Source organism: Lepisma saccharinum, chromosome 2, assembly GCF_977018435.1.
Source record: "Lepisma saccharinum chromosome 2, izLepSacc3.1, whole genome shotgun sequence".
Taxonomy (NCBI): domain Eukaryota; kingdom Metazoa; phylum Arthropoda; class Insecta; order Zygentoma; family Lepismatidae; genus Lepisma; species Lepisma saccharinum.
In genome coordinates this window covers 57949694-57956736 of record NC_139230.1, presented here as the reverse complement: position 1 = coordinate 57956736, position 7043 = coordinate 57949694, and the positions used below count along the sequence as shown (strand labels likewise).

Sequence of the window (7043 nt, the reverse complement as noted above, 5' to 3'; positions counted from 1 at the left end):
AGTGTATTTTTCCTCAACCAGAGGGACCTACTATGAGACACTTTATATTATCAGGTAACAACTCCCCATTTTGTTTATTAGTTTCTACTAAATCTGGTAAACGCTGTACCACATTCCATGTTGGTGTCAAAGAAATACTTGGTTTGCTTCTACCTAACTTCTTTCTGGCAGTCCTAGCCATTTAACATACAATTTATTATTTTTCTTACGTAATATTTTCTCAATTAAATATGTATCTGGATATTTTGTTTTACTGAGTTCCTCTTCATAAAGTCTCCCCTTCAATATTTTATGATAATTATCTTTTATGATATATGTATTTCTATTCCCTGGTAAAACTTGAACTACAGTGAATAAATAACTCTGTACTCCAAATTTTGGTGAATCCCTTTTCCAATAAATGTTTAAATTTACTGACTCTCACTTGATCTCCTATCTTGTATTTTGGTTTCTTGGTAGTGTATTTATATTTTTGACAATAAACAGTAAAAATCAACCTAGACTCATCAGACTTGGTTATCTCAGCAGGTTTCATGTAAATAGTTCTGTGTACTGAATTATTATAATTTTGAACTAGCTCGGGTAAAATTTGTACCCATTTATAGTCACCTTGTAGAGTAAATTGCCTCCACATGCGTTTTTCTTTAATGTTCTGTTGAATCGTTCTACTATACTCGCTTTCAAATCACTGTATATAGAATAATGTTTAATATTATGTTGATTTATTAACTTGGTAAATGTGGAATTGTAAAATTCTTTTCCTGTCTGTAAATATTTCGGTAATCTACCCTTACGAAATATGGACTTTAAAGCCTCGGTAACACAAGTACCTGTCTTGGATTTTAGAGGAATAGCCCACGCATATTAACTGAATGTATCAATAACTGTGAGCATATATTTGTAACCATGATTTATCTTATGTAATTTTTTTTAAAGTTCCTGTGTTCATTTCTATCAGATCAGCTTGAATTATCTATACCTTTTGTTACCACACTCAATCGTTTGTATTTGTGACGAGCTGCTTTATGTAATTCATTAACTATATCTTGTCTTGACAGCGGGTGCTATAAGAAAATATGACATAAAATGGATTATTTCCAGGGTATAATTGTTTACTTCAAATAATAATTGGTCACCAGCTTCCACACGAAAACCAGATAATTGTTCATCTTCATGTATTTTATATTTCATTGCAGATTCATCCCAAAATGCAACAGATATCTGAAGTGCTCTGTACATACCATCTTTTCTCTATATGGTGAAATTTGGCACTTCCACATGTTTTCCCTTCTTTACATAGCCAAATTTTAAAAACCTAATATTACCATCAAGAAAAAATTCATGAGTCTAACTGAAGGAATACAATACAATATTACCTGCAATAACATAAGTCCAGTTGCCTCGTACATTTGCTACAGTCTCAAGTCTAATTATCTCAACAGTGAAAAATTGACGTAATTTAAGATCGTCTAATCTGCTTAATACTGATTCTTGATATTCGTTTATGGTGCGTACCACTTCATCCTAGCTGGGTTTGATTTCCACATCGACATTCAATTGTTTAAATTGTTATTTGAGATCATGAAGTTGTGAGGTAAAACTTGATAAAGCAGATTCTTGACTTGTTTCGATGGTACTAATTTGTAGCTTAATGTTAGAAATAATCTCTTGTAAACTTTCTACAAGTTTCAATTTAGTACTCTGGCTTGTAAGATTGTGTACTTGACTTCTGATTTCTTCAAACAATGCATGAAGTTCGTTAACTATCTGGTTAGTAGGCAAAGTAGTGATGGTGTCTTGAATTACAGCAATTTCCGCTTGAATGTTTTCTGACTTGAGTATTCGATTTACTGCTCTTTTTACAGATCTTAACTCCTGGCAAAGTGGGTAAATTAGCTACAGTACTTTGAAGTGTGGTCAAAGCTTTTTGATAGCATCCAAATCCGTAGCATCTGCAACATTGCTCAGAGCATTTTTAAGTTCTTGTATGTCATCTTGTGTAGGCGTAGATTGTTGTAATATTTGTAGTTTGTTCTGAATATCATCTATGAGATGATCAAAATGGGATAGTTCAGATTCGGTATTGAGGTTTTCCAACTTTGTAATCTGTTGTTGAATTATGTTTAAAGATTCGGTTATGCTTGGCAACTTGAATTCCAGAGTTTCCTGTACATTTGTCAATTCATTTCTAATGGTTGTCAAAGTGTCTTCAATATTAAGTATGGTACCCTGTATCTTTCCGAAATCTTCATAAGTCTCCAACTGTAATTTGATACTGGCAACACTGCGTGCGATGGCATTTAATTCGGAAGATGAAGGTAAATTATTAATAAAATCTTCCAACGTTTGTAGTTTGGCTTGAACTTCTGTTATGGCCCTGTGTAACTCATCTGTTTGCAATTCAGTTTTAATATTTTCTAGTGTAGGAATTTCGAAACATAGAAATTGCTCTCGTAATTCGAGAATACTAGCTAGCATTGACCTGTTCGTATTGATCTTGCGTTTTGATATTTTGAATAATAGAAAGCAGTTTGTTACGAATACTATTTGCTTGATTGTTTAATTCTTTTTTAAATTGCTCTGAAGTGCTTTGTTGGATTTGTCGGAATTTCTCAAGACCATTTTTCAACTTGGCTATGCTCTGTTCCAAGTTTTAAACATTATCGATTGAAGCTAAATCGGTATATTTTTGGAGTAGGGATTTAAGTTCGCCATCAATTTTCACTATGGGATTTATTAATTCAGTTTGGAGATTTGTAATCTCAGCTTGTATATTTAAATTTAGTGAATTTTGCAAAATTAATAAATCAGCTTTTAGTTTCTTAAGACACTCGTCTAATCTGACAATGTCGCTGGAATTATCTGGTATCTCTTGTCGCCTTCTATTTCCAAATATATCCATTATTTTATTTATTTAATACATTTTTTGTTTGGTATTTTTATATATTCATGAGAGGATAGATTATTCTTATTTCAATAAAAAGATGAATTAATTTATCATACTCCCCAATTATTTCAACATGGAGGAAATCAGCTGCTTCCACATCGTATATTGTGTTTGAATCTATTGCATTGTGTTTAATTCTATACAAATTTCGATCTATGTGTACAACTGCTGCATTGGATGGAGAGATACTTATTTGAATTTTTCCACTGACAGGAATTTTATATAATGGTTGGTTATTATTGAATACATGTAATTGTTTACCCGTATCCTCATCAAGTTGATACCAGATACTATTTAGATGGATGATAACCAGACCTCTTAGTTTACGATGAATATCCCTAATGATATCCATGTTTACTGGAATTATCTCCATTTGTTGAATATGTTTTTTAAACCCAAACACATTCATGGGCATTATTTATTTTTGGTTATATTTTATCAAGTTTGATATCAAATAATAGAGAACATCAAAAACAAAAAAAAACAATGCAAAAAACCGCACCTTTCTACGTTACTTGGTTTTTGAGATATAAGTATTTTAAATACTTGGAAAAATTCGGAGGAATAGAATCAATAGGGGTACACAAATATTGCAATACATTGCATGATTAACATTCTTTGCATGGCTAGTTCACGCAAGAAACACCAGACTGTCTCTCTCTGTAACATTCAAGCATGTACATGTTTTATGTCTGTAACATATAAATCTATTAACATAAAAAAATATAAAAATCTATTAACATAAAAATTTGAAAAATTTATTAAAATAAAATCTGTTAACATAAAAATTTTAAAAATCTGTTAACACATTGCACATAATGTGTACGTTAAAGAAAACACTACAAAAACCTATGACTCTACTTAGATTCATTCACCAAATCAACTGCTTTGAGTCTCCGATGCTCTGGTGAAGTCTGTTCAGGTTCTATCGCCCACAAGTGTGTTCCCTTGCCAATCCAGCAAAGGTGAGAATAACAGACAGCAACCTTCTATTTATACTCTTAGGCAAGCAGTCAGCAGGGGTCACATGACCTTGTGGGCGTGACATTCTTAACAGGTCAATGCCTCAATGTTCACACACACCCATAAGTGCATCAATCTTCACACACGCACACTCGGGAATGTTGGAATGCAATAATTCTCGTGACAAGACTATTGATTTGTCTGAGTAAAATACTAGGTTACATGAGAATTCCTGCAACATTGCTGTTAATATTCAATTTGCATAAAGTTACTGCTTAAGAAAAAGTTTTTTTAAAAAATTAGAAACATCTGCAATAGAAAGGGGATTTTGAAATTCAACCCTATTCGAAACAAATAAATAACTATTTTTTTTAAAAAAATTAGTTATTTATTTACACTTAGAATTTTTTAAAAAGCAAAATTTAAAAAAATAAGAGGACACTTTTCCGGGCAGAGTAATGTCCCATTTTGGTTATTTGCCATGCGAGGCCAGGTCCCCTGATAAGACGATGCTTATCAATTTCTTTGACAGTGATGGCATGATCCACAAGGATTTCCTGCCGGAGGGAACAACAATTTTGTAAATGAAAATGTAATATTTTGATATTACCTTCTGTAATTGGAGACTTGTCTCTCTTGAAGGGAAATAAATAAATAAATATATTACTTGGGGGGCACAGAAAACTAGTATAGCTCCAATTTAGTTCATAAAGTGGACTTACTTAAAAACAAACTCAATCAGTGCCGTTTGTAATTCTTTTCGATGTGTATGTTCTTAAATGTGTGTTATGCATTCATATATGAGATGCAATTTACATCAACATGGTGTTCAGCTTTTTCCAATGTACACGATACACTGACACCTGAATAACTACCGAGTACATTATTTCTGTAGCTTTTCGTGGCGTTTCAGTGTATGTTTTTGTGTAATTTGATACTTGTGTACAGTCATGGACACTTCTGGGTTGTAGGAATTATTTTTTACCTTACAATGGAATTGTTACAATCCAGAAGTGTCCGTACATGACTTGATGACTTACAGACTTAAGAGCGAAGCACAGCACACATACTTTAAGGAAGCATTCACTAAATATTCTACAATCATACAGGAAAAATGGCAAGCCCCCTGGGAGGATCGAACTCCCGACCTCTGGTTTATTAGACCAGCGTTCTACCATTGAGCTAAGGAGGCCATACAAGTCACATCCCTTAAGTCTGCCTAAGAGTTTGACGTTACAAGTCTGTAAAGCCGATCTCTGCAAGGAATCTGCGTACAATTGAGATGCATTTCATTTTCATGATGACATACCATTTCACAACAGTAAGACATGCATAGATAGTGTTTCTTCCGCTACTGATGCTTCTGTAGATGTAATACTGAAACATAATTCTTTGCAACGAATAGAACATGGCAGTGTGGTTACACATTGATGAAAAACACATGTTCATTCACATTTAGTTATTTTAGGTGTTATAGGTATTCAATAAAAACCAGAGAGCTTTTGTGATTTGATTAATGGATAGAAGTGAAGGCAGGGTAATTTTCGTTACAAGCATGCAGTGGCGTAGAGACGCAGCTTTCTGTGCGCCCCCTTCACCAACTGCCAACAAAATATTCGGGGCAGTGCCGGATCTACAAATCAGAGGCCTAATTTTAAATAAGATGTTGCGAAGTGTACATGCCGTGGTACTGACGGTCAAGTGGGCCACTTGTTAGTTTGTTTACATATTTTCACATGGCCATATCTTCGTTCCTATGTGCAGTAGATGCATGAGACCAACGGCGTTGTGTTTCTCTGCGTGTGCTCTTTTATATTATGCATGTTATTGTATATCGTTCCATTAAAAAAAATATGACTTTGCTCCAGATGCCCCATTTGTCGATATTTTTCGACCCACCCCATACCTCCGATTTACGAGCCCCATTTGATATTATTGTTTCCCGCAAACCTCACATCGCTACTGTTTCTGGTTTCTTCGCTATTTCAGGTGGTACTTTTAGGTGCCTCACGCGGTATATTGCGAGCGAAACGAGCAAGAAAATTTTACGAAATGCATTTTCATTTGTACAAAGTTTGAGATCGAGGAGGGCAATTGCCCTCTTGTGTCCCCCCCTCCCCTTTGCAGGTACTCTTGCCCATCTGGAAGAAATAATGCAAGAAACACGTGAAAAGTAATTCCATCTTGAGTATCCTTTTGTCCTGCTACTCTTAGATTCTACTAGTCTTGCTTTCTTTTACCTCCATGTTTGCCCCCTAGAATTGATTTCCGTCCAAGGTTGGAGATGGGCAATGCCTATTGCCCCCTCTGGTTGCGTCACTACACCCCCTTTCCCCGTAGTTGCTTTGAACTTTAATCGGCTTGAAAATAGAGTACTTTATTTTCTTTAAGAGCATAATATAGTTTAACCGGCGATAAGATTGCTCTACACTAAATTTTTAGGTGAAAGTATAATAATGTAGGGACATGAACGTCTGGAATGGGGGCAAGGATGGCCACTCCTCCCCCTTAGAAATCGAATATCAACCTAAAAAGTATATATTTCACACGTATAATTTGATTTCAGTCACAGTAATTTACATTAATGAGATAGTTTCAAATTCAAGTGGTGTTTTTTGAGGGTACAAAACTATTATCGGGGTAATATGCCCCATGAACAAATATCTTGCTTGTCCCACCGTGAAAATGTTTTTTGTGGACGTCCATTATTAAGGGGGCAATTGCCCCCCCTTGCCCCCCCTTGCCCCCTCCCCGTGCGCACGCCTATGCTCAAGATGGAATTAGTGTTCACGTATTTCTTTATTTTTCTTCCAGACAGCCAATAGCACCTGCAGGTCGGGGGGGGGGGGGGGGCACAGAGAGGCAATTGCCATCCTCGAGTTCAAGTGTTATTGACATAAATATAGATTTCGTAATTTTTTTCGTAAATTCATAAAAGTTCAGAGCCGTATCTAAGGGCTTCAAACAATCTAAATTAAAACGTTATAAATAATTTGGTTCTAAAATTTCTCTTGCGAGCGAAGCGAGCAATATCATTCTTTTCTGTAATGCATTGCAAATTACCACAGAGAGAAGTAAGGCTAACTATGTAGTTCAGACTGTTTGGTCTTAAATGCATGAACAATTGTTTGGA

General features: G+C 35.0%; 1 non-coding gene across 1 annotated transcript; it reads right to left on the bottom strand.

The window, feature by feature from the left end:
- Nucleotides 1-5030: 5030 nt before the first annotated feature.
- On the bottom strand, nt 5031-5102 carry TRNAI-AAU (transfer RNA isoleucine (anticodon AAU)). The gene has a single exon. It is a non-coding gene; the product is annotated as a tRNA-Ile (tRNA).
- Between the last annotated feature and the right edge of the window lie 1941 nt (nt 5103-7043).